The 23,955-nt window shown below is 48.1% G+C and overlaps 1 protein-coding gene across 1 annotated transcript in view; it reads right to left on the bottom strand.

Annotated features, from left to right (window-relative positions):
• Tspear (thrombospondin type laminin G domain and EAR repeats) overlaps window positions 1-23,955 on the bottom strand; it is a 188,969-nt gene that overhangs the window by 106,710 nt on the left and 58,304 nt on the right. The gene's annotated exons all lie outside the window — the stretch shown is intronic.

The following is a 23,955-nucleotide window of genomic DNA, read 5'->3' as shown; positions in this document are numbered from 1 at the left end:
TCCTGGTGTTGCTGTGTTCTGAACCTGTTTCCTAGACTCACCCCACATGGAATTCTAGCAGCACAGAAGAGGCTGGGAGAGGCCTGAGGAACTCCATCTGTGGAGGGCAGGGGTTGGGGCTCCTGCCCTGTGTTCCTCAGCAGCAGTAGGAAGTCCTCAGAAGCCTCAACTCTTCTGTTCTAAATCCTGCTTCACCTCCTGCCAGAGAGACCAGCGTGTCTGCATCTGTGCTCAGGAGCACACAATAATAGGTGTGCATGAGTGCGTGTGCGCATGTGTGTGTGTGTGTGCATGTGTGTGTGTGCATGTGTGTATGCACGAGTGCGTGTGTGCATGTGTGTGTGTGCGCGCGCACGTGTGGGTGTGCATGTGTGTGCGCATGTGTGTGCGTGCATGTGCGTGCATGCATGTGTGCGTGTGTGTGCACACGTGTGTGCACACGTGTGTGCACACGCGTGTGTGTGCATGTGTTTGTGTGCGTGTGTGTGCACGAGTGCGTGTGTGCATGTGTGTGTGTGTGCGCGCATGTGTGGGTGTGCATGTGTGTGCGCATGTGTGTGCGTGCATGTGCGTGCATGCATGTGTGCATGTGTGTGCATTAGTGCGTGTGTGCATGTGTGTGTGCATGTGTTTGTGTGCATGTGTGTGCACGAGTGCGTGTGTGCATGTGTGTGTGCGTGTGTTTGTGTGCATGTGTGTGCACGAGTGCGTGTGTGCATGTGTGTGCGCGTGTGTTTGTGTGCATGTGTGTGCATGAGTGCGTGTGTGCATGTGTGTGTGCATGTGTTTGTGTGCATGTGTGTGCACGAGTGCGTGTGTGCATGTGTTTGTGTGCATGTGTGTGCACGAGTGCGTGTGTGCATGTGTGTGTGCATGTGTGTGTGTGCATGTGTGTGTGTGTGCGCGCATGTGTGGGTGTGCATGTGTGTGCGTGCATGTGTGCATGTGTGTGCATTAGTGCGTGTGTGCATGTGTGTGTGCGTGTGTTTGTGTGCATGTGTGTGCACGAGTGCGTGTGTGCATGTGTGTGTGCATGTGTGTGTGCATGTGTGTGCATGAGTGCGTGTGTGCATGTGTGTGTGCATGTGTGTGTGCATGTGTGTGTGTGTGCGCGCATGTGTGGGTGTGCATGTGTGTGCGTGCATGTGTGCATGTGTGTGCACGAGTGCGTGTGTGCATGTGTGTGTGTGAGTGTGATATGCGTGAGGGAATGTGAGCTAGTGTGCTGAATGCTCATGATGTGTGCCTGAGGATATGTGTGTACATAAGTGTGCATGTGAGACTGCTCTGTGCTCCTGTGATGAGTCAGGTGTGTGCTGATCCACATGCACATACATGGAGCAGGAGCATGGCTGTGTGATATGTTCAGGACTGCTTGTCCATGTGGACTGGCACCCAGCTCAATTTCATCCACAGACCCAATTTAAACAACACAGAGGTCACAGACCAGCTTGGTTCTAAGTTATCAAAACACCCTGCAACTCACATGCCATCACCAGCCTGGAGGGCATAGATGAGGTTTGAAGTCCAAGTGAGAGAGCAGTGAGAACTCCGTGTAGGATGGGTCAAGGCCAGAGCCCTGTGGAAGACCAGAGCCCAAGAGGCAGGTCCACCCAAGCCCTAGGAAACACTAATATGGCACGGTCATGGCAGAGCTTCAGGGAAGCCTGGGATGTCCCCGAGTGATAGAGCACTTGCCTAACATGCATAAGGCCCTGGGTTCTAACCTCAGCACCCCAAGAAGAGAAAATAAAAGAACTGTGGGGGAGACAAAAGGGACGAAGCTACTCCCTTGTCATGCAGGGGACTCTCAACACACTGCACAGAGGGAAACTTACTCTAGAAAGATTCAATATGTACAGAAATGACTGATTTGAAAATACGTTTTTAGGCAGCTAAAGAAATATGGTTCCACTATATTTTCTAGAAAAGACACAGAACATTGAGCCCATGAATCCCGCAATCACTGCCCCAAAAGGTTAGTGGTCAGTCACTGATGTTCTCTACAGTAAATGCCAGGAAGTGAGAACATGTGTGATTACTTTAATATGACAGTTATTCATATAAATGAAAGATGGACATCCATGGACAGGTGATGCAAGTGTGCTATGAACTGATGGAGTTCTTGACCTCAGACTGGAAGAGTGGAGGCCCTGCTGCACTCAGGAAGCAGAACACTTCCCACCAAGGTAGAAGGAACCCCATCTGGACACACTGAGGGGCCTTCGTCCATGTGGCCCTACATGGGGACACATTGGGAAAGGAGAGCTGGGTGGCAGGATAGAGGAACCAGAGATGGCCTTGGCAAGGGCCACATGCACCTGGATCACAGAGCCTACAGTGGCCCCAATACATCAGTCTCAAAGGTCACTTCCTCCACCCAGTGCTCCCTGCGATGAGCCACAGTGAGACTGAAAAGGTTTACACTGCAATCCTTTGTGAACAGCAGAGTAGCCAAAGCACATTTATAAAAACACAGGACAGAGCACAGTCACGCACTGGAGAAGCTGCTTTATTTGTGTCACTGTGGTCAGAGAATGTCCTGACTGAGAGTCAGGCCTTCCCTGGAGGATGAGCAGGGGCAGGGGGCATGCAGCTCATTCAGCTCAGTGTCCTCAACACAGGTTCCAGGGTGGGCAAAGCAGGCTTTCCACCTGCCTCCCTTGTTGAACCTCGGCCCACAGAGGACAGGACTTGGGAGCTGTGACCCATCTGCATGGGGACAGCTGATTGGAGACTGTGCTCAGCAGCAGGGGGAGCTGCTACAGGTGACAGGTCTGCAGACCAGGGTAGGACGGGAGGGCTGGCAGCATCCAGAGGACTGGCAGGAGGGGACCAGGCACACAGCAGGCCTGCAGCTCACAGGTACACGGCAGGCCACCTGGAATCTCACAGGAATGAACATGGCAGGCCTGCAGCTCGTGGGCACACAGCAGGAGGCCTGGCTGGGGATGGACACACAGTAGGCTGGCTGACAGCCTGAGGAGCAGCTGGTGTGGCACATGGTGGAGAGGCGGCTGGTGTTGGGAGGAGGGTGGTGATGTCTGGGGCTCCTGCTCCATGCAGCTTTTATACCCAGACCAGGTGTCTCAACAACGCACAGCACAGCTGTGCCTTCCTTGTTTTGCTTCCTCTGTCCTGCCCCCCAGGCTGACTGTTTTTGTTTGACCCTAAGCTTATTGACTAATTATCCCTTTCCTCAAACCCTTGCTACACCTGGGACCCTCCTCCTATCCTTTCCTGGCTCCCTCTGAATTCTGCCTCACTCCATCAATTTCCTGAGTACTTTTGTGAAATTCCAAAGATCCTGGATCCAGATTCTCTTCCCAGTGGGAGCATGGACCTCAAATGACCATGAAGTTTCCACTTCTCTAGTGGCCAGGAAGAGTCTGCTGGATACAGGAGACTGAGCAAATTGAGGGTCCACTAAAAGACACCTAAATGCTGTCACATTGTAGAATGAGCCTAATGGATTACTCACTTCACTAGACAATCTGCTTCATTTACTCACGTTTTCTAAAAGTTTCAACATACATTTTTTTCTGTTCTTTCTCATCTTCTCTCCTTCCCCTCAGCCCTCATTCCCCAGGTGATGGAACTCAAGGACCTCTTTTCAGCTCCAGGCAAGGTCGTCATGATCCTTTCCTTATTAGCTGACCACAGGAGTGGAGGAAGGTTCAGGACGTCAAGACATACAGCTTGGGATACTCATACAAGTACATTGGGAAAGAGCAGGCCAAAGCCACCTTTCAGCTCAAAGTCATGCCTCAGCACACATTGAAGCCTCTGCCGCTGGGCTTTCCCTTAATCCCATCCCAGGAGGAAGATTGTGGCTTTTGAGGTTAGCAGCTGATTGCAGTCCTTGTTTTAATAAATTTTTACTTTCTTTTCTTCGAAACCCTGCTCCTATTATTTATGAATTTGGATTAAGACTGGGGGACAGAATTTCTAGTATCAAACTTGTCACCCCAGGTGGGGACATAGGAAGGTCTTCAACCCAAAATGTTGGACACTGGGAGGACACAGATTTGTAGAAGATGTGTTGAAGTCCTGAGAGAAGAGGGGGAGACTAGGGAACCCATCGCAGCAGCTGCCAGAGCCTGTGGCTCCAGGGAACCCCCATTTTCTCCTCCTTGGATTACAGACTCAGGAATCCTGCTGCTAGAATGACTGAGGAAAAGGAAAAAGGACTTGAAAGAAGTCAAAATCCCCTGGTCAAGTTTGGGTGAGTCCTCTGGGGAGCTCACTGGGACCTCTTGATTCCATCGGTTTGGGGAGGTCCCCCTGTGGATCTTCTGGTCGCACAGGGAGCATTTTTGGTGGTGCCATTTTGGAAGGAAGTCATGGGTTAAGTGAGACTAGGGAACCTAGGGGACTCGTCCCCACCTGTTGCATTTGTGCTTTTGTGAAAAGTTCCCATTTGTTGATGTTTATTTGGGGGAGTTCCCTTTTGTTAAGTGCTTTTTGTATATGTGTTGTGTGCCATCTCTATTCCATGTAAAAATCCTTGGGGAATGACCTTGGAAGACTGACTGACCTATAGTTATAAGCCTATGACAAAAAATGACCTGTCTAAAAATGCACTCTAAATTAATGTGACTGTTTTTAGGCGTCATTTTATACATTTGTCTATTAGCTGTGTCTAGGACGAGCACTTGACAGAGGCTAAATGGAGTGTTTGCCATGGCAACAAACCTATTTGAGATTGACCGACACCAATTCTCTGGCGAGACTCTTGCTTCAGCCTCCAAGATTAGCCTCTAACAAAAGGAATCCTAAACAGCATCAGGCAAAACCTAATCTGTCTGGAACTCCAGACGGCAATTGGCTGGTGCATCTGTGGACACTCATTTAGTGCACACTTATGTCGGTGTTCTTAACAAGCCTTATTTCAAACAATCTGGTGTGCGTATGAGCATCTTTGGGATGACTCTTGGACAACAGGGTTAGCATAAAAAATTTTTGATCTTCGTATTCTTTCTCCCTTTCTGCTTTTGCTTCCTGTACTTTTACTGAGGTAGTTTGGAAAATTTATTTCCTTATCCAAATCCACCTGTAATGTAACATTCTGTATGTAACTCAGACTCATCTGAAACCAAAGGAAACAATATGTCAAAGGGTCTTTTAAAAACCCAAGTGGTAACAAAGTCTACATCAGACCTACAGCAAAATGAGGATTTTAAGGTTTGGTCACATGGACAGAGGATCTTAATGTTTCATTCTGTCATAAATATCATTTGAATTCAACTCTCTTTTGCAATGAATTTGGGTCTACTAATAAATGTGTTTTCATAAATCATTTGTAAGAAAGAAAGCTGGTGCAAGATGGCTTTTCTCCTAGGTCTTCACTGAGAGCAAGATATTAAGCCGTGCAATTCTATTTGCCAGAAATAGAAAAGGTGTTTAAGCCGAGTTTTGATTTCAAAAACTAAAAAGAATATGAAGTCTTTTCCTTTATTGAGAAAAGAAACAACTTTGTTAAGTGCATAATTTTTGTAAAGTTATTTCAAAAGGCAAAGTAAAAATATTGACTAATAGGAGAGAAATATAAGAAGTTGTGGGAAAAGGCGATTACAGGGAAATGGAAAGGCTGTGGGATGAGGAAATATTTTGTCAAATAAAGCTTTGTTCTACATTAGTGTTCAAAAAGGGGGAAAAAAGGACAGGGATGAAACCCCCAAGGTTCAAAAAAGCTGAGAAGTGTGGGAGTAACTCTTAAGTCATATATAAAAGATGGAGCTTATGAAAAAGTTTATGTGTGATTAAATTGGCTAACTTAAGAGTTTTCTAAAGAATTTTCTAAGGTCAAGTAACTGCACTGATGTAAAACTGAAGCCCAGGCGTCTGTGTGTAAAGCAACACTGCTGTCTCAGAAATGCTTTGTTCTTGGTAACATTTGCAAAATAATGGAGGGCTTGTATTTTTATCAAGAGAATTACTAGTCTTTTTTGTTGATTGTTGTCAGGCTTTTGAATTTTTAGGAAAATGAACCTAAACTGAGTTAGAATTCACTAACATGCATGCTTATGTCAAAGTCTTTTAAATGGTCACTATATAAACTATTACTTTGGGTGATCCTAATACATTAAATACCCTGTATGTCTGTGACTAAAATTTTGTAAATCTGCATGTCTAAACTTTACCTATGTGCTACACAAAAGTTTACAGAGTTGAAGGTATTTAAATTGAACACATACAAAATGAGCAGCAGGAGCTCTGGGACCTACATGGGATTTCTGCTGTTTTTAAGCACTGCCATGGAGATGGGACAAAGCCAGTCCTGCTGTTCCAAATCCATGAACATCTATTTGTCTTTACCAAGGGGATCATTGTACATATGAGATGCTCCTGTACCTTAGGAAGTAAGGCTATTTGTCCCCCCACCTCGTAAGAGATCTGAAGTCTTGATGCCATTAAGTGCTGTCACTATTACCCACCAAGCCAAAGATTCCAACTGTGCTTCAAAAGTAAAAGCTAAATTGATATGTGATGTCGCTGTGATGGTGCCAGTTGTTCCTGGCTTGCTGTATGGTGAATGTGCTCATGTTCTGGAAGGATATAAGCCCTACAGAATGCTAAAGTAGGAGCTCACCTCACCAAGCCAGTGTCTTCCAAATCAACATTGTTAGTGATGCTAGCCTTTTGCAGGCTTGAATTCAAGTACTCCTAATTGTATTGTGACTATTATCTTTAAGAAACAATAATTATACATGCTAAAACACTGGGAGACCCAAGAAGTGCCGCTCTAATAATTAAAAATATTAGACAATGGTCACCATCTATAAACAAATACGTTTTACTTTGTTTAAATTTTTTTCACTTATTCTTAAAAGACAAAATTAAATGGGGATTTAAATATAAAGGAACCTATTGATATATTGCATCATTCTTTATGCTGCAAATTTAAATGTCTTTGAAAAGCTAATCAGGACAGCTTGATGGGTCTGATACAAAGCTGTCAGTCATAATTATTGTCTTGCAGTGCTGTGCACAATTGAAATAGCTGGACTGTTTTGTCCACTGACAGGTTTTCTTCAAACTCCTAAGGGTTTTGTCATTACAGTTTTGATCCTTCTTTGAAGCATTTACATTCAAGCTCATGGAAACTGACTCTAGGAAGTACTTATTTTTAAAGCAGATTAGATTTTCTTTAAATATTTGCTCTTCTTGGTTTTCTTACAAAACTTTGTCACTGTTGTCTGTTGATAAGCGTGTACAAAAGTACACCTTCCAACAAAAGCCGTATGTAGACATGCTAGGACATCACCTATAGAAAAGATAAAGTTAAACTTAAAAACAGACTCACGCTAAGCTCAGCTTAATTGCTTAAATACAGTCTACAGGGCCAGCCTGTCACTTCCACTCTGATCAGCCCAACTGGGACAATTCTCATTCCAGCGATGAAGGCTGATCAAATGAACCAAAGAGTGATTAATCAGTGGTGCCTTCAGAGACAAGGGTAGAAACTGTCAAAATCAAAATGGAATCACTTGTGCCCACACTTCCAAAAGTGACTGAAGTGGACAGGTTAACAAAACGGTTCCTGCCCATCTCCAGCTGACAGGAAGACAAGCTGTTCTATGGAAACCTTCACACCAAAGGTAAACTCAGGCCTTTGGCAAGAGCTTCTGTTTCGGTAGACAACAAGCTAGCTGGTTACAAACAGCATGGGCGCTTTATGAGATGTTATGGGTACTGAATCGACAGACTGATTTTCTAGTGTCAAATCTGTTCCATTAGGTGCTTCATTTGGTGTGACCACTATGTTGGTTATGGGATCAATATCCCTTCTTTCCTACTTAGGGCTTTGCTGTGTACCCTACCTATGCAAAATCACAGGCAGGCCCTTCATGATTGGCAAATACAATGTGTCCCTTCCATAAAAAGAATCCCCTAACATCACCCAACTTATGCAGGAAGCTGTCAGACAACTGCAGCACCCTTTTTCCGTAAAAATGGAAGGCAAAAATTGACAATGGGGAATTGAAACGGAAAAACAAAATCACAAAACTGTGCTCACAACTGTAGTTTTAGTCCGACAGCTAACTGGCTTGACTAGTACTCTGCTTTCAATTCTGCAAGTTACTTTTCAACATACTGTTTTTCCTTTTCTTTCTCCTTATCTTTGTCCCCCTGCCCCCATTCCAGGGAACTCAAGAACATCCTGTCAGCTTCAGGAAGGGTCGTTGCACTCCTGTCCTTATTTCCTGACCACTTGAGTGAAGGAGCATTCATGACAGCGGGATATACAGCTCTGGAGACTACGGCCAATACTCTGGGAAATAAGCAGACCAAATGCCCCTCAGCATGCACATTCAGAAGCCCATACTCCTAGATGTTTCCTTAAAACCCATCCTCCTTCCTTGGGAAGGAGCCTGCAGCTGTTGACATAGCAGCTCATTGCAGTCATCATTTTGCTTGAAAAATTTAAGAAACCTTTATTTCCTTTTCTCCAAAACCCTGCTCTCATTATTTGTGAATTGTCATTGAGATCATTGACCAAATTGCTTAAACTCAACCTTGTCATGAAGTATTCTAAAGTAGCCTCAGGATGGAGTTGGAGTCTGACAGGAAGAGGAAGGGCATGGAGACTCCCTGTCCCGAGGTCAAGAGGAATAAAAGTTTGGATCTCACAGAATTACTCACTGGGACCCTGGCTCCTTGTCTCTCAAAAACCTCTTGTTAGGGACCAAGATGAGACACACTACTGGACCTCCTGTGTGGAGACACAGTTCCAAGGAGGAAGCTTGGACCAGTCTTGTCCTGGGGAAATATGTGAATCCCATGGATGTCCACAGGCGGCACAGCAGGAAGCCTGGCAGGATGGGGAGACTCAGAGGGCCTGACTGATTTGGGTATGTTCACTACCCAGTCATGAGCACTAGCAAGCATCCTTATGACTACAGATGTCAATAAAAGATCACTCAGGACCCAGGCGACAGGAGCTCTGAGCTCGGGACTGGGTCTTTGGAATACCAGTTGGGGCAGGACAAGCTAAGGGACATGGCCACTTATCCCAGTTCACCCTGTTGTCTTCTCCCTGGGACACTTGGTTCAGAGGGAGAAGGGAAATGGCATATCTTTCTCAACCCCATCTGCCCTCCAAGCATTTTGCTTGTAAACAGAGTGCACATGTGGAAAGCTTTCAAAGTCGCTTTCATAAAGAGTTCCTGTCTCCTCATTTCATCTTGAACTCCAACATTGACAACAAGAAGACTATGAGCACATGGGACACAAGATGTTGTTTATGAAAAAAAAAATCCTGAAAGAGATACTGTTGAAGGATGCAGAACTGTGTTTGCAGGAATGGAAGTGCTCAGCGTGCTGACCCTGGGAGGCCCTCACAGAATGAATGGCGGCCACGAGGGTGCCCAACCTTCCCTGTGGAGTTGTGTCTCCATGCAGAGGGTGCAGTGTTGGGTCTCGGCTTGATCCCCATAACTGTTCAGTGGGAAAATATCTAGGAGACATACACCCCAGTAATTAAGGTGATGAAAACCAAAAATATGGAAAACACTGAGAGCAGTGGAAGGAAGAGACATTTCACACAAAGAAGACGGGATGAGTAAACCGTGGACAACTCCACAGAAATAATGACAGTTGGGGACAATGGGACGTGTCTTTAAACCTTGAAAGACAAAACCGCAACCCTGGATGCTTCATCTGTGAAAAAGAGAAGTGAAACGAGCCAAGAATGAAATGAAAACACGTTCAGAAAAGCAAAAGCTGAAAGAACGCCTCATAGGAAGACTTGAACTACAACAAATGCAGAAGGATGAGAGCTGTGGCTGAATTTACTCGAAAAGTTCACCTGGAGATAATTGTCTCAAATACATTGTTAATAGAATTTGGAGGGGGGCCTTTGGGAGCCTCCAGAAGAGAACTCCTGAGCTGAGGGACCTCAATAGCAAAGCCCCAGAGATCAAAAGGAGAGAGCACAGGAAGAAACCAACACTCCTTAGAGGTTCATGGAAGTCCTTCACCTTTCCTGCTGAGTCCAGTTCAGCTTCTGCAGGGACACCGGTGTGACTGCATGTGTTTCAGGTTGGCTCAGAGCCAGCATGCCCAAGTCTTCCCAGGGAAGCTGTCTCCAGACCTGGCCTGTCCTCCACCATAGCCCCGCACATCTCAGCCCCTCACTGTGTGTCACACCAAGCAGTCTTCATGCTGTTTTCTAGCCTTCCATGCTTTCTGTGGAAACACTCCAGGGCTGCAGTAGCTGCTGTTGTCACCCAGGCCCCTGTGTGGCTCTGCTGTGCCAGTCCATATGCAGTGTAGCATCCTCTTGCCAGCCAGCCTGCTGTGTGCCTGTGAACTGCAGGACTGTGGTCTGTGTAGCCATGAGTTACCACTCCTGCAGCTGCTGCCAGTCAACTTGCTGCACACCCACGAGCTTCAAGCCTGTCCAGTGTGTGCTGTGTGCCTCCAGTCCTCCAGGTGCTGCCAGCCCTCCTGCCTCACCTTGCTCTGCAGACTCCTTTCCAGTGGGACCCCTGCCAGCTACTGACCTCTCTTCTCTAGTTTCTCAAACACAGGATTTGTTGCTGTGGTCACATCCACAAGTCCTGGGGAGAACTATCCTTTTGGACAACACAGTCATGGTCTTATCAAGCTAGGAATGGACTCCTGTCTTCCTGGTAGGCAAAGGCAAAGCTCAAAGCCCTGTTTCCTGTTCTTATTGTCCTCCCTTCCTCACAACTTTAAGGAAAACTGGGACTTCCCTGTGGACATTTCCCAATATCAATGATTGTCCAGGTTCTCATCCTGTTCCTGGCATTCCTGAATTCAGAACCTGTTTCCTAGGATTTGCCCACGAGGTACACTAGCAGCACAGAGGGGATGGGAGAGGCCCAAGGGCCCAGGCTGTGAAGGAAAGCAGGTCTGGGCACCTTATTTTGTGTTCATCTTTTGTGTTCATCTTTTTTTCTGATGGTAATGGGGTTTGAATTCAGAGCCCCACACTAGCTAGGCAGGCTTACTATCATCTGAGTCACTTTTTTCCTTTAGATATTTTTCAGATAGTGTCTCTCATTTTTTCTAGGGGAGGCATCAGGCTGAAATCTTCCTACCTCCTGTGCTGCCACAATGGCTATCTTGTTTTTGTTGACATAGGGTCTTCATAATTTTTTGACTAGGCTCACCTCATCCTCCATCCTCCCCATACCTGCCTCCCAAGTAGCTGGGATAACAAGCATGACCTGCTATGCCCGGCTCTGCCCCACAGGTCTTAGCAGTAGCAGGAAGTTCACAGAAGCCCTCCAGCTCTCCTGCTCTGACTCCAGATTCCCCTCCTGCCAGGGACCACAGCATGCCTGCATGTGTGTGCAAGAGGCCTCATGCTTGAGTGTGCGTGGGTGTTCACCAGCATGTGTGCACCAGTGTGTGTACACATGAAGGAGTGGGAGCAGGGTGTGTGCTTTAGTGTGCATGGTGTGTGTAAGCCTATAGTAAATGTGTGAGTGTACGCTTATGAGTGTGTCTGCATGTGTGTGCCCATGTGCTGAGGTCAGATGTGTACATGGTGCATACACATGGAGTGGGAGCGTGGCTGTGTGCACACCATCAGGACTGCTTGGCCACGTGGACTGTTTTCATTTTCCACTCAGTATCATCCAAAGATCCAGTTTAAACCACACAGTGGGTCCACACCACCTTGTGTTCAGGTTATCAAGCCACTCTGCAATTCAATTCGCTCCACCAGCCTCCAGGGTATAAATGAAAAGTTCGGAGCCCACGTCAGACAGCAGTGAGAAGTCTGTGTAGGGATGGGTGGATGGTGAGCCCAGGGGAAGACTTGAGCCTGGGAGCCGCAGTTCTGCCCAAACCCCGAGAAGCGTAAATGCGGAACGCTCCCAACAGAGCTGCAGAGGGCCTGGGACGTAGCTCAGTGGTAGAGCACTTGCCTCCCAATGCACAAGGCCCTGGATTCCAACCTCAGCATCCCAAGAAGAGAATACAAAAGAACTGTGGGGGAGACAAGAGAGAAGAAGGTACCCCCTCGACACGCAGGGAGTCTCACCAACACTGCACAGAAGGAAAACTCACAAGGTTCACCATCTTCAGAAATGACTGAATTTGAAAGTACGAGTGTGAGGCATGTCAACATGCATGATTCAACTCTGCTTCCTAGAAAAGATACGGATCAATGAGTACATAAATCCCACAACTGCTGTCCCAGGAAGTTAGTGGTCTTTCACTGATATTCCAGTGTCTATGCTGGAAGTGAGAACACGTGTGGTTACTTGTCTATGACAATCACTCTTCAATCAATGAAAGATGGGCGTCCATGGACAGATGGTGGGAGCATGCTGTGAGCCACCCTGCTGCAGCTCCCAGGAAGCGAGGCATCCCTAAGGAGATTGAACCCCACCCTGAGGACGAACCAGGCACACACACCCTGCATGTGGGTGTACCTGGGAAGGAGAGCTGGGCAGCAGGACAAAGTGACCAGACACAGTGAATCCTGGAGGACACCTCATGCTCCTGGATTCACAGAGCCTGCAGGGACCTCACACATCAGCCTCAAAGGCCACATCACCACTCACTGCTCCTTTCTGATGAGCCACAGTGAGACTAGAACTAAAGGGTTTACTCTGGATTCCTTTGTGAGCAGCAGAGAAGCAAAAACACAGCTACGAAAACAGAGGAGAGAGAACATTCATGCACTGCAGAAGCTGCTTTATTTGACTCACTGGGGTCAGAAAAGGGCACTGATGGCCAGCCAGGTCTTCCCTGGAGGATGGGCAGTGGAAAGGGGGATCTGGTCATTCAGCAGCATCCTCAGCATGGAGTTCTGGTGTTGATAAACAGACTGCAGGTTTTTTACCTGCCTCACAGGCTGGACATGGGCCCAAAGAGGACAGGAGCTAGGAGGGGTTCAGGTGTGATTTGACTATATAGGGGCAGCTGATTGGAGACTGTGCTCAACAGCAGGGGGAGCTGCTACAGGTGACAGGTCTACAGACCAGCGTAGGACAGGAGGGCTCGCAGCATCCAGAGGAATGGCAGGAGGGGACCAGGCACAGAGCAGGCCTGCAGCTCACAGGTACACCACAGGCCACTTGGAATCTCAGAGGAATGAACACGGCAGGACAGCAGCTCATGGGCAAACAGCAGGAGGCCTGGCTGGGGATGGACACGGACCAGGCAGGCTGGCAGGGGCTGGACACACAGCAGGAGGCCTGGCTGGGGATGGACACACAGTAGGCTGGCTGGCAGCCTGAGGAGCAGCTGCTGTCGCACATGGTGGAGAGGTGGCTGGTGTTGGCAAGAGGGTGGTGATGTCTGGGGCTCCTGCTCCATGCAGCTTTTATACTCAGACCAGGTGTCCAAAGAACACAAAACATAGCTGTGCCTTCCTTGTTTTGCCTCCTCTGTCCAGTCCCCAGAATGATGTTTCTGTCACTTCTGTTTCTGTTTTGGTTTTTCCCTCAGCTTGTTGACTAATGACCCCTTCCACAAGCCCTTGCCACACTTGGCACCTTTCTCCAGTCCTTTCCTAGCTCCATCTGAATTGTGCCTTCTCCATCAATTTCCCGACCACTTTTGTATTATTCCAAAGAACCTGGAACCAGATTTTCCTCCCAGTAGGAAAATGGTCCTCAAATGACCATGAAGGTTCCACTTCTCTGGTGGTCAGGAAGGGTCGGCTGGAGGTGGGAGGCTGAGCATGGTGAGAACTTGTGATGCAGTAGACACCAAAACACTCACACCTGCTGTTTTAGCCTAATGACCAACTCACTATCCTACCCAGTCTGCTTCAATATGCAAGGTCTTATGAAGTTTTCCACAGGCTTTTTTCCCTTTCTTTCTCCTTTTTGTCTTTCTCACTCCTCTGCTCTCAGTTCCCCCATGAGAGAGAATTCAAAGAATGTCTTTTCATCTCCAGGCATCTTCACTAGAGTGATGGAGCATTCAGACAACAAGACACACAGCTCTGGAGACTAACGCCAGTACTTCGGGAAATAAGGAGACAGAAGGCCCCCAGCTGGCCCAAGTCATCCTCACCACATGCACATCCGGAAACCTAGATGCTGGGCTCCCCCTAGAAATCCCATTCTCTGTCCTTGGGAGGAAGACTATAGTTTTTGGGATAACAGTTTATTATATTTCTCATTTTGACTGGCAAATTTGATAAACCTTTACTTTTTTTCTCCAAATTCCTGCTTTCATTTCTTGGAACTGACAATGTACTCCGGGAACCGAATTCCAAGTATCACACTGGTTATGGACCGCCCTGGACTCAGAGCTGGAGTCAGCTGACAAGGCAGGAGGAAAGGAACAGAGACTGCCTTTCCCAAGGTCAGGTCGGACAAAGGGTATGGAACCATAGAACTACTTCTCAGTGGGACCCTGGGTCCTTGTCTCTAGAAAACCTCTTATTAGGACAGGATAGAACAGAACTGAAACTCCTGCATGGACACACAGCTCAAAGGAGAAAGGTTGGAGCAATCTTATCCTGGAGAAGTATGTGAGTGTGATGAGGTCCAGAGGAACCACGGCAGGAAGCCTGGACAGGTTAGGGAAGGCTCCAAGGGCAGGGCTACCCTGTGCACATGGTCACCAACCAGCCGCAGCACAAGAAGCTCACTGTCACTTGGCCCAATGTGAGGTCCACACACATCGTTGAGAATCTGAGTGTGGCTTGATGGGCTACTTGTCTGGTCAAGGGAAGATGAGGGGACATGGCCACTTGTCAGAGGCCACCCCTTTGTCTTCTATCTGGAATACTTGGCTGTCCTTCTACAGCCCCAACTCAAAGAAAGGAGGGAGGTGGCATGCATTCCTCACCACCACCTGCCTCCAAACATGTTGCATATAAAACAGTGTACACCTGGATATACGGCAAAGCACATTCACAGACAGCCCACGACTCCCTGTTTCACTTAACGCCATCCTTCTCTGCAAAGAGGATTTCTGAAAAGAACCAGGTAGAGGTGCAGCACAGGATTTGCAGAAAACAAAAGTGTTCAACTTGCTGACCCTGGGAGCCTCCAGGAATGGTGGAACCAGACTTGTCCTCCTCAATAATTCACTAGAAAATATCTAGAAGACATAATACACAGGAATAAGGAAGTAAAAACCTAAAACAAGGAGAACACCCTGAACTCGGAGGTCGGAATAGACACTTTACGACCAGAACAAAAGTAAGAAGATGCAGACTCCTCTGCAGAAACCATGGAACCGGGAGACAATGGGACAAGTCTTCAAACCACTGAAATAAAATATGCAACCAGGGTGCTTTGTCTGTCAAGAAGAAAATTGCACCAATCTGAGGATGACATGAAAAATATTCAGCTAAGCAAAGCTAAGAGAAGCCCTCAGCAACAGTGTTGCACTATAAGAACTGCAGAAGCACGAGCTCTGGTTGAATGAGTCCCTAAGATCCTCCTGGATTTGCTGCTGTGGTCACATCCACAAGCCCTGGGGAAAGCTGTCATCTGGACAACAGAGTCACAGTCTTGTCAAGCTAGGATGAACTCCTGTCTTCCTGGTGGGGCAGAGGCACAGCTCAAAGCCCTGTTTCCTGTTTTCATTGTCCTTGTTTGGACACGAGTATAAGGAAAACTGGACCTTCCCTATGGACCTTTCCTAGATCAATGATTGTCCAGGTTTTCACCTCTCTTCTGAGCATCCCATATTCTAAATCTACTTCCTGAGCCTGCCCCACAGGTTACACTAGCAGCACAGGGGGGGCTGGAGGAGGCTGAGTGCCTCCCCTCTGGAGAGAAGGGGTCAAGGTCTCTGACCCATGTTTCTTGAATTGGGTGAGGTTTTTTGTCTTCTTGATGTGCTAATTGGGTTTGAAATCAAGGTACCACACTTGCTAGGCAGGAGGCTACCAGGTATAGCCACACCTCCAGCTCATTTTTGCTTGTTATTTTTCACATAGCCTCTCCTGTGTTACCCACGGCAGGCCTCAAACTATGATACTCCTAGCTAGCCTCCAACTTAGCTGCGATTCTATGCATGACAACAATGCACAGCTTGTGCTTCTTGAGAAGAGCGCTGGATAATTTTTATTGCCTGGGCTGACTTCCAGACTCCATCCTCCCCAAATCTGCTTCCCAAGTAGCTGACATACCAGACATAACCCCACCATGCCGAGCAACGATCCACAGGTCTTAGCAGTGGCAGGAAGCTCACAGAAGCCCTTTACCTCTCCTGATCTGATTCCTGATTCCTCTCTTCCCAGGGACCACACCTGCCTACATGGCTGTGTTGAGGGGCCAAGTACACAAGTGTGCGTGGGTCCATGAGCAGGTGTGACCACACGTGAAGGAGTGTGAGTGGGGTGTGTGCTAATGTGAGCATGGTAGTGAGAGCCTGGACATGAACATGTGTGCCAGTGTGTGTGTGCATGAGTGCATGAGATGAGTGTGTGTGAACGACTGTGCTCGTGTGCATGAATGGAAAGGTGCCATGCTCAGTGCCTGCTTGCTGCACACAGACGTATTGGAATGGGCTTATTGGAGTGTGTGCACTTTCAGCTCTGTCCTCCATGTGGACTGGATCCATTTCCAGCTCACATTCATCTAAAATTCCCAGTTTAAACCACAGTTGGTCCCCAGGCCACATTGGCTGCAAATTACCTAATAACTCTGCAACTGAAATCTCTTCAACAGAGTCTGGGGTAAAAAGAAAGGTTTTACCCAAGGCAAAAGCTGATAACTCCATATTGGGATGAGTTAAGGGCGGTGCCTATGGAAGACGAGAGCCAGGTAACTGATAGCCACCCAAACCCCAGGAAACATTAACATGGAGTGGTGACAAGAGAGACACAGGGAAGCCTGGGGTGTCCCCCACTGGTAGAGCACTTGCCTAGCATGCACAAGGACCTGGGTTCAAACCTCAGCTCCCCAAGAAGAGAGTGGAAATGAAGAGCAGGAGAGACAAGAGGGCCAAAAGTACCCTCTTGACATGCAGACTCTGATCAACGCTGCACAGAGTTAAAACGTAATCCCAGATTATTACCTTCAGAAATGACTGAATTTTAAGTACATGTTTGAGGCATCCTGAGAAGCATGGTTCAACTCTATTTTCTAGAAACACATCAAACAATGAGACCATACTTCTGACGAATCACTGTCCCAGTGGGTAGCAGTGAATCGCTGATGTTCCACAGCGATGCTGGAAGTCAGAATGCATGTGACTACTTTTCTATGACAGTTATTCATCAAGAAATAAAGATGGTCGTCCATGGACAGGTGATGGATCTGTGCTCTGAGCGGATGGAGTTCAGTGACTTCAGACTGGAAGAGTGGAGGCTGCCCTGCCGCAGAGCCCAGGAGGCAGAACACCGCCCCTGAAGGAGACGGACGCGCTATCCTGGACACACTGGGATCCCATCCATGTACCCCTGCTTGGGGACACGCTGGAAAGGAGAGCTGGGTGTCAGGACAGAGTGACCAGAGAGAGTAAATCTTGGCAAGAGCCACCCTCTCCTAGATCAAAGCCTACATAACCCCAGGACATCTCAAAGACCCGTTCCTCCACCCAGTGCTCCATTCTGACAAGCCCGTGAGACGACTGAAAATGGTTTACACTGGAATCCTTTGAAAACAGAGCAGTAGCAAAAAACAGTTATGGAAACAGAAAATAGAACACAGTCAGGCCCTGGAGAAGCAATTTATTTGGCTCACTGTGGTCAGAGAATGTCCTGACTGAGAGTCAGGTCTTCCCTGGGAGATGTGCAGGGGCAGCGGGCATGCAAATTATTCAGTTCAGTGTCCTCAACACAGGTTCCAGGGTGGGCAAAGCAGGCTTTCCACCTGCCTCCCTTGCTGAACCTCAGCCCACAGAGGACAGGACTTGGGAACTGTACCATCTGCATGGGGGCGATGGCTTGGAGACTGTGCTCAGCAGCAGGGGGAGCTGCTACAGGTGACAGGTCTACAGACCAGGGTAGGACGGGAGGGCTGGCAGCACCCAGAGGACTGGCAGGAGGGGACCAGGCACACAGCAGGCCTGCAGCACACAGGTACATGACAGGCCACCTGGAATCTCAGAGGAATGAATACGGCAGGCCTGCAGCTCGCAGGCACACGGCAGGAGGCCTGGCTGGGGATGGACACACAGTAGGCTGGCTGGCAGCCTGAGGAGCAGCTGCTATTGCACATGGTAGAGAGGTGGCTGGTGTTGGCAGGAGGGTGGTGATGTCTGGGGCTCCTGCTCCATGCAGCTTTTATACTCAGACAAGGTGTTCAAACAACGCATAGCACAGCTGTGTCTTTCTTGTTTTGCCTCCTCTGTCCTGTCCCAGGCTGATATTTCTGTCACTTCTGTTTCTGTTTTGGTTTTTCCCTCAGCTTGTTGACTAATGACCCCTTCCACAAGCCCTTGCCACACATGGCACCTCTTTTCAGTCCTTTCCTAGCTCCATCTGAAATGTGCCTCAATCCATCAACTTCTCATACTTTTGTATTATTCCAAAAAACCTGGAACCAGATTTTCCTCCCACTAGGAGAATGGTCCTCAAATGACCATGAAGGTTCCACTTCTCTGGTGGTCAGGAAGGGTCGGCTGGAGGTGGGAGGCTGAGCATGGTGAGAACTTGTGATGCAGTAGACACCAAAACACTCACACCTGCTGTTTTAGCCTAATGACCAACTCACTATCCTACCCAGTCTGCTTCAATATGCAAGGTCTTATGAAGTTTTCCACAGGCTTTTTTCCCTTTCTTTCTCCTTTTTGTCTTTCTCACTCCTCTGCTCTCAGTTCCCCCATGAGAGAGAATTCAAAGAATGTCTTTTCATCTCCAGGCATCTTCACTTGAGTGATGGAGCATTCAGACAACAAGACACACAGCTCTGGAGACTAACGCCAGTACTTCGGGAAATAAGGAGACAGAAGGCCCCCAGCTGGCCCAAGTCATCCTCACCACATGCACATCCGGAAACCTAGATGCTGGGCTCCCCCTAGAAATCCCATTCTCCGTCCTTGGGAGGAAGACTATAGTTTTTGGGATAGCAGTTTATTACATTTCTCATTTTGACTGGCAAATTTGATAAACCTTTACTTCTTTTCTCCAAATTCCTGCTTTCATTTCTTGGAACTGACAATGTACTCAGGGGACCGAATTCCAAGTATCACACTGGTTATGGACCGCCCTGGACTCAGAGCTGGAGTCAGCTGACAAGGCAGGAGGAAAGGAACAGAGACTGCCTGTCCCAAGGTCAGGTCAGACTAAAGGTATGGAACAATAGAACTACTTCTCGGTGGGACCCTGGATCCTTGTCTCTAGAAAACTTCTTATTAGGGACTAGATAAAACAGAACTGAAACTCCTGCATGGACACACAGCTCAAAGGAGAAAGGTTGGAGCAATCTTATCCTGGAGAAGTATGTGAGTGTGATGAGGTCCAGAGGAACCACGGCAGGAAGCCTGGACAGTTTCGGGAAGGCTCCAAGGGCAGGGCTACCCTGTGCACATGGTCACCAACCAGACGCAAGCACAAGAAGCTCACTGTCACTTGGCCCAATGTGAGGTCTACACACATCGTTGAGCATCTGAGTGTGGCTCGATGGGCTACTTGTCTGGTCAATGGAAGATGAAGGATCATGGCCACTTGTCAGAGGCCACCCCTTTGTCTTCTATCTGGAATACTTGGCTGTCCTTCTACAGCCCCACCTCAAAGAAAGGAAAGAGGTTTCATGCATTCCTCACCACCACCTGCCTCCAATCATATTGCTTATAAAACAATGTACATCTGGAAATACGGCACAGCCACATTCACAGACAGCCCAAAACTCTCTATTTCACCTTTAACGTCATCCTTCTCTGCAAGGAGGCTTTGAGAATATGGATCAGAAGATGTGTTTCTGAAAAGAACCTAGAAGAGATGCAGGACTGGATTTGCAGGAAATGAAAGTGTTCACCTGCTGACCCTGAGAGCTTCTAGGAATGGATGAACCAGACTCGTCCTCCTCAATAATTCACTAGAGAATAGAAGACATAGCACACAGGACTTAAGGAACTGAAAACCCAAAACAAGGAGAACACACTGAACACAGAGGCAGGAAAGACACTTCACAGCCGGAACAAAAGTGAGAAGACGCAGACTCCTCAGCAGAAACAATGGAACCAGGGGACAATGGGATAGGTCTTTAAACCACTGAAATAAAATATGCAACCAGGATGCTTTGCCTGTCAAGAAGAAAATTGCACCAATCTGAGGACAACATGAAAAATATTCAGCTAAGCAAAGCTAAGAGAAGCCCTCAGCAACAGTGCTGCACTATAAGAATCGCAGAAGCACGAGCTAAGGTTGAATGAGTTCCCTAAGATCCACCTGGATTTGCTGCTGTGGTCACATCCACAAGCCCTGGGGAAAATTGTCATCTGGACAACAGAGTCATGGTCTTGTCAAGGTAGGCATGAACTCCTGTCTTCCTGGTGGGGCAGAGGCACAGCTGAAAGCCCTGTTTCCTGTTTTCATTGTCCTTGTTTGGACACGACTATAAGGAAAACTGGACCTTCCCTATGGACCTTTCCTAGATCAATGATTGTCCAGGTTTTCACCCTCTTCTTAGCATCCCATGTTCTGAACCTACTTCCTGAGCTTATGCCACAGGATACACTAGCAGCACAGAAGGGGCTGAGAGTGGACTGAGGGCATCCACTCTAAGAGAAGGGTTCAGGGCATCTGCCCCATGTACTTGAAATGGGTGGTTTTTTTTTTTTTTTTTTGGTGTGGTAATTGGGTTTGAAATCTTGGTCCTACATTTGCTAGGTAGGAGGATACCAAGTATAGCCACACCTCCAGCTCATTTTTGCTTGTTATTTTTCACATAGGATCTCCTGTGTTACCCAGGGCAGGCCTCAGACTATGATACTCCTACCTGCCTCCAACATAGCTGGGATTATGTGTATGAACACAATGCCCAACTTCTGTTTGTTGAGATGTGGGATGGATAACGTTTTGCCTGGGCTGACCTTGAAACTCCATCCTCCCCAGCCTGTCTCCCAAGTAGCTGAGATACCTGGCATGACCCACCATGCCCGGCTCTGCCCACAGGTCTTAGCAGTGGCAGGAAGCTCACAGAAGCCCTTCACCTCTCCTGATCTGATTCCAGATTCCCCTCCTGCCAGGGACCACACCTGCCTACATGGCTGTGTTGAGGGCCAAGTACACGAGTGTGTGTGGGTCCATGAGCAGGTGTGACCACACGTGAAGGAGTGTGAGTGGGGTATGTGCTAATGTGAGCATGGTAGTGAGAGCCTGGACATGAACATGTGTGCCAGTGTGTGTGTGTACATGAGTGCATGAGATGAGTGTGTGTGAACGACTGTGCTCGTGTTCATGAATGGACAGGTGCCCAGTTCAGGTGCGGCTTGCTGCACACAGATATACGTGGAGTGGGTGCACGGGTGTGTGTGCACTTTCAGGACTGTTCTCCAAGTGGACTGGATCCATTTCCAGCACACATTCATCTAAAATTCCCAGGCCACATTGATTGCAGGTTACTAAATAACTCTGCAACTCAAATCTCATCCACAGATTCTGGGGTAAAATGAAAGGTTTTACCCAAGGCAAAAGCAGTGATAACTCCATATTGGGATGAGTTAAGGGCGGTGCTCTGTGGAAGACCAGAGCCAGGTAACTGATTGCCACCTAAACCCCAGGAAACATTAACATGGAATGGTGACAACAGACACAGGGAATTCTGGGACGTCCCCCACTGGTAGAGCACTTGGCTAGCATGCACAAGGACCTGGGTTCAAACCTCAGCTCCCCAAGAAGAGAAGGGAAAAGAAGAGTAGAGGAGACAAAAGGTACAAAAGTACCTCCTCGACAAGCAGGGACTCCAGGGACTCTCACCAATGCTGCACAGAGGGAAAATGTAATCCCAAAATATTCTCTACCTTCAGAAATGACTGAATTTTAAGTACATGTTTGAGGCATCCTGAGAAGTATGGTTCAACTCTATTTTCTAGAAACACATCAAACAATGAGACCATACTTCTGACAAATCACTGTCCCAGTGGGTAGCAGTGAATCGCTGATGTTCCACAGCGATGCTGGAAGTCAGAATGCATGTGACTACTTTTCTATGACAGTTATTCATCAAGAAATAAAGATGGTCGTCCATGGACAGGTGATGGATCTGTGCTCTGAGCAGATGGAGTTCTGTGTTTCAGACTGGAAGAGTGGAGGCTGCCCTGCTGCAGAGCCCAGGAAGCAGAACACTGCCCCTGAAGGAGACGGACGCGCTATCCTGGACACACTGGGATCCCATCCATGTACCCCTGCTTGGGGACACGCTGGAAAGGAGAGCTGGGTGTCAGGACAGAGTGACCAGAGAGAGTAAATCTTGGCAAGAGCCACCCGCTCCTGGATCACCGCCTACGTAACCCCAGTACATCTCAAAGACCTGTTCCTCCACCAAGTGCTCCATTCTGACAAGCCCATGAGACGACTGAAAATGGTTTACACTGGAATCCTTTGAAAACAGAGCAGTAGCAAAAAACAGTTATGGAAACAGAAAATAGAACACAGTCAGGCCCTGGAGAAGCTGCTTTATTTAGGTCACTGTGGTCAGAGAATGTCCTGACTGAGAGTCAGGTCTTCCCTGGGAGATGAGCAGGGACAAGGGGGCATGCAAATCATTCAGCTCAGTGTCCTCAACACAGGTTCCACCATGCGCAAAGCAGGCTTCCCACCTGCCTACTTTACTGAACCTCAGCCCACAGAGGACAGGACTTGGGAGCTGTACCCATCTGCATGGGGACAGCTGGCTTGGAGACTGTGCTCAGCAGCAGGGGGAGCTGCTACAGGTGACAGGTCTACAGACCAGGGTAGGACGGGAGGGCTGGCAGCACCCAGAGGACTGGCAGGAGGGGACCAGGCACACAGCAGGCCTGCAGCTCAAAGGCAAACCACAAGCCACTTGGAATCTCACAGGAATGAACACGGCAGGACCACAGCTCGCAGGAACACAGCAGGAAGACTGGCTAGGGATGGACACAGAACAGGCAGGCTGGCAGGGGCTGGACACACAGCAGGAGGCCTGGCTGGGGATGGACACACAGTAGGCTGGCTGGCAGCTTGAGGAGCAGCTGGTGTGGCACATGGTGGAGAGGTGGCTTGTGTTGGCAGGAGGGTGGTGATGTCTGGGGCTCCAACTCCATGCAGCTTTTATACCCAGACCAGGTGTTCAAACAAAGCACACCACAGCTGTGTCTTCCTTGTTTTGCTTCCTCTGTCCTGTCCCCAGGCTGACTGTGTTACTGTTTTGGTTTTTCCCTCAGCTTATTGACTAATGACTCCTTCCACAAACCCTTGCTAACCAAAGCTGGCCCAAAGTCATCCCTCAGCACACACACATCCGGAAGCCCATAAGCTGGGCTCCCCCTAGGAACCTCATTCTCTGTCTTTGGGAGGAAGATTATTGTTTTTGGGATAGCAGTTTATTACATTTTTCATTTTGACTGGCAAATTTGATAAACTTAACTTCTTTTCTCCAAACTCTTGCTTTCATTTCTTGTGAACTGGCAATGTACTCAGAGGACCGAATTTCAAGTATCACACTGGTTATGGACCGCCCTGGACTCAGAGCTGGAGTCAGCTGACAAGGCAGCAGGACATGAACAGAGTCTACCTGTCCCAAGGTCAGGTCGGACAAAGGGTATGGAACCATAGAACTACTTCTCGGTGGGACCCTGGGTCCTTGTCTCTAGAAAACCTCTCATTAGGACAAGATAAAACAGAACTGAAACTCTTGCATGGACACACAGCTCAAAGGAGAAAGGTTGGAGCAATCTTATCCTGGAGAAGTATGTGAGTGTGATGAGGTCCAGCGGAACCACGGCAGGAAGCCTGGACAGGTTAGGGAAGGCTCCAAGGGCAGGGCTACCCTGTGCGCATGGTCACCACCAGACACAAGCACAAGAAGCTCACTGTCACTTGGCCCAATGTGAGGTCCACACACATCATTGAGGATCTGAGTGTGGCTC

The sequence above is a fragment of the Castor canadensis genome, chromosome 5, assembly GCF_047511655.1.
Source record: "Castor canadensis chromosome 5, mCasCan1.hap1v2, whole genome shotgun sequence".
NCBI lineage: Eukaryota > Metazoa > Chordata > Mammalia > Rodentia > Castoridae > Castor > Castor canadensis.
Note: the sequence above shows the minus strand (reverse complement) of the source record. Positions and strands in the feature narration are given on the sequence as shown.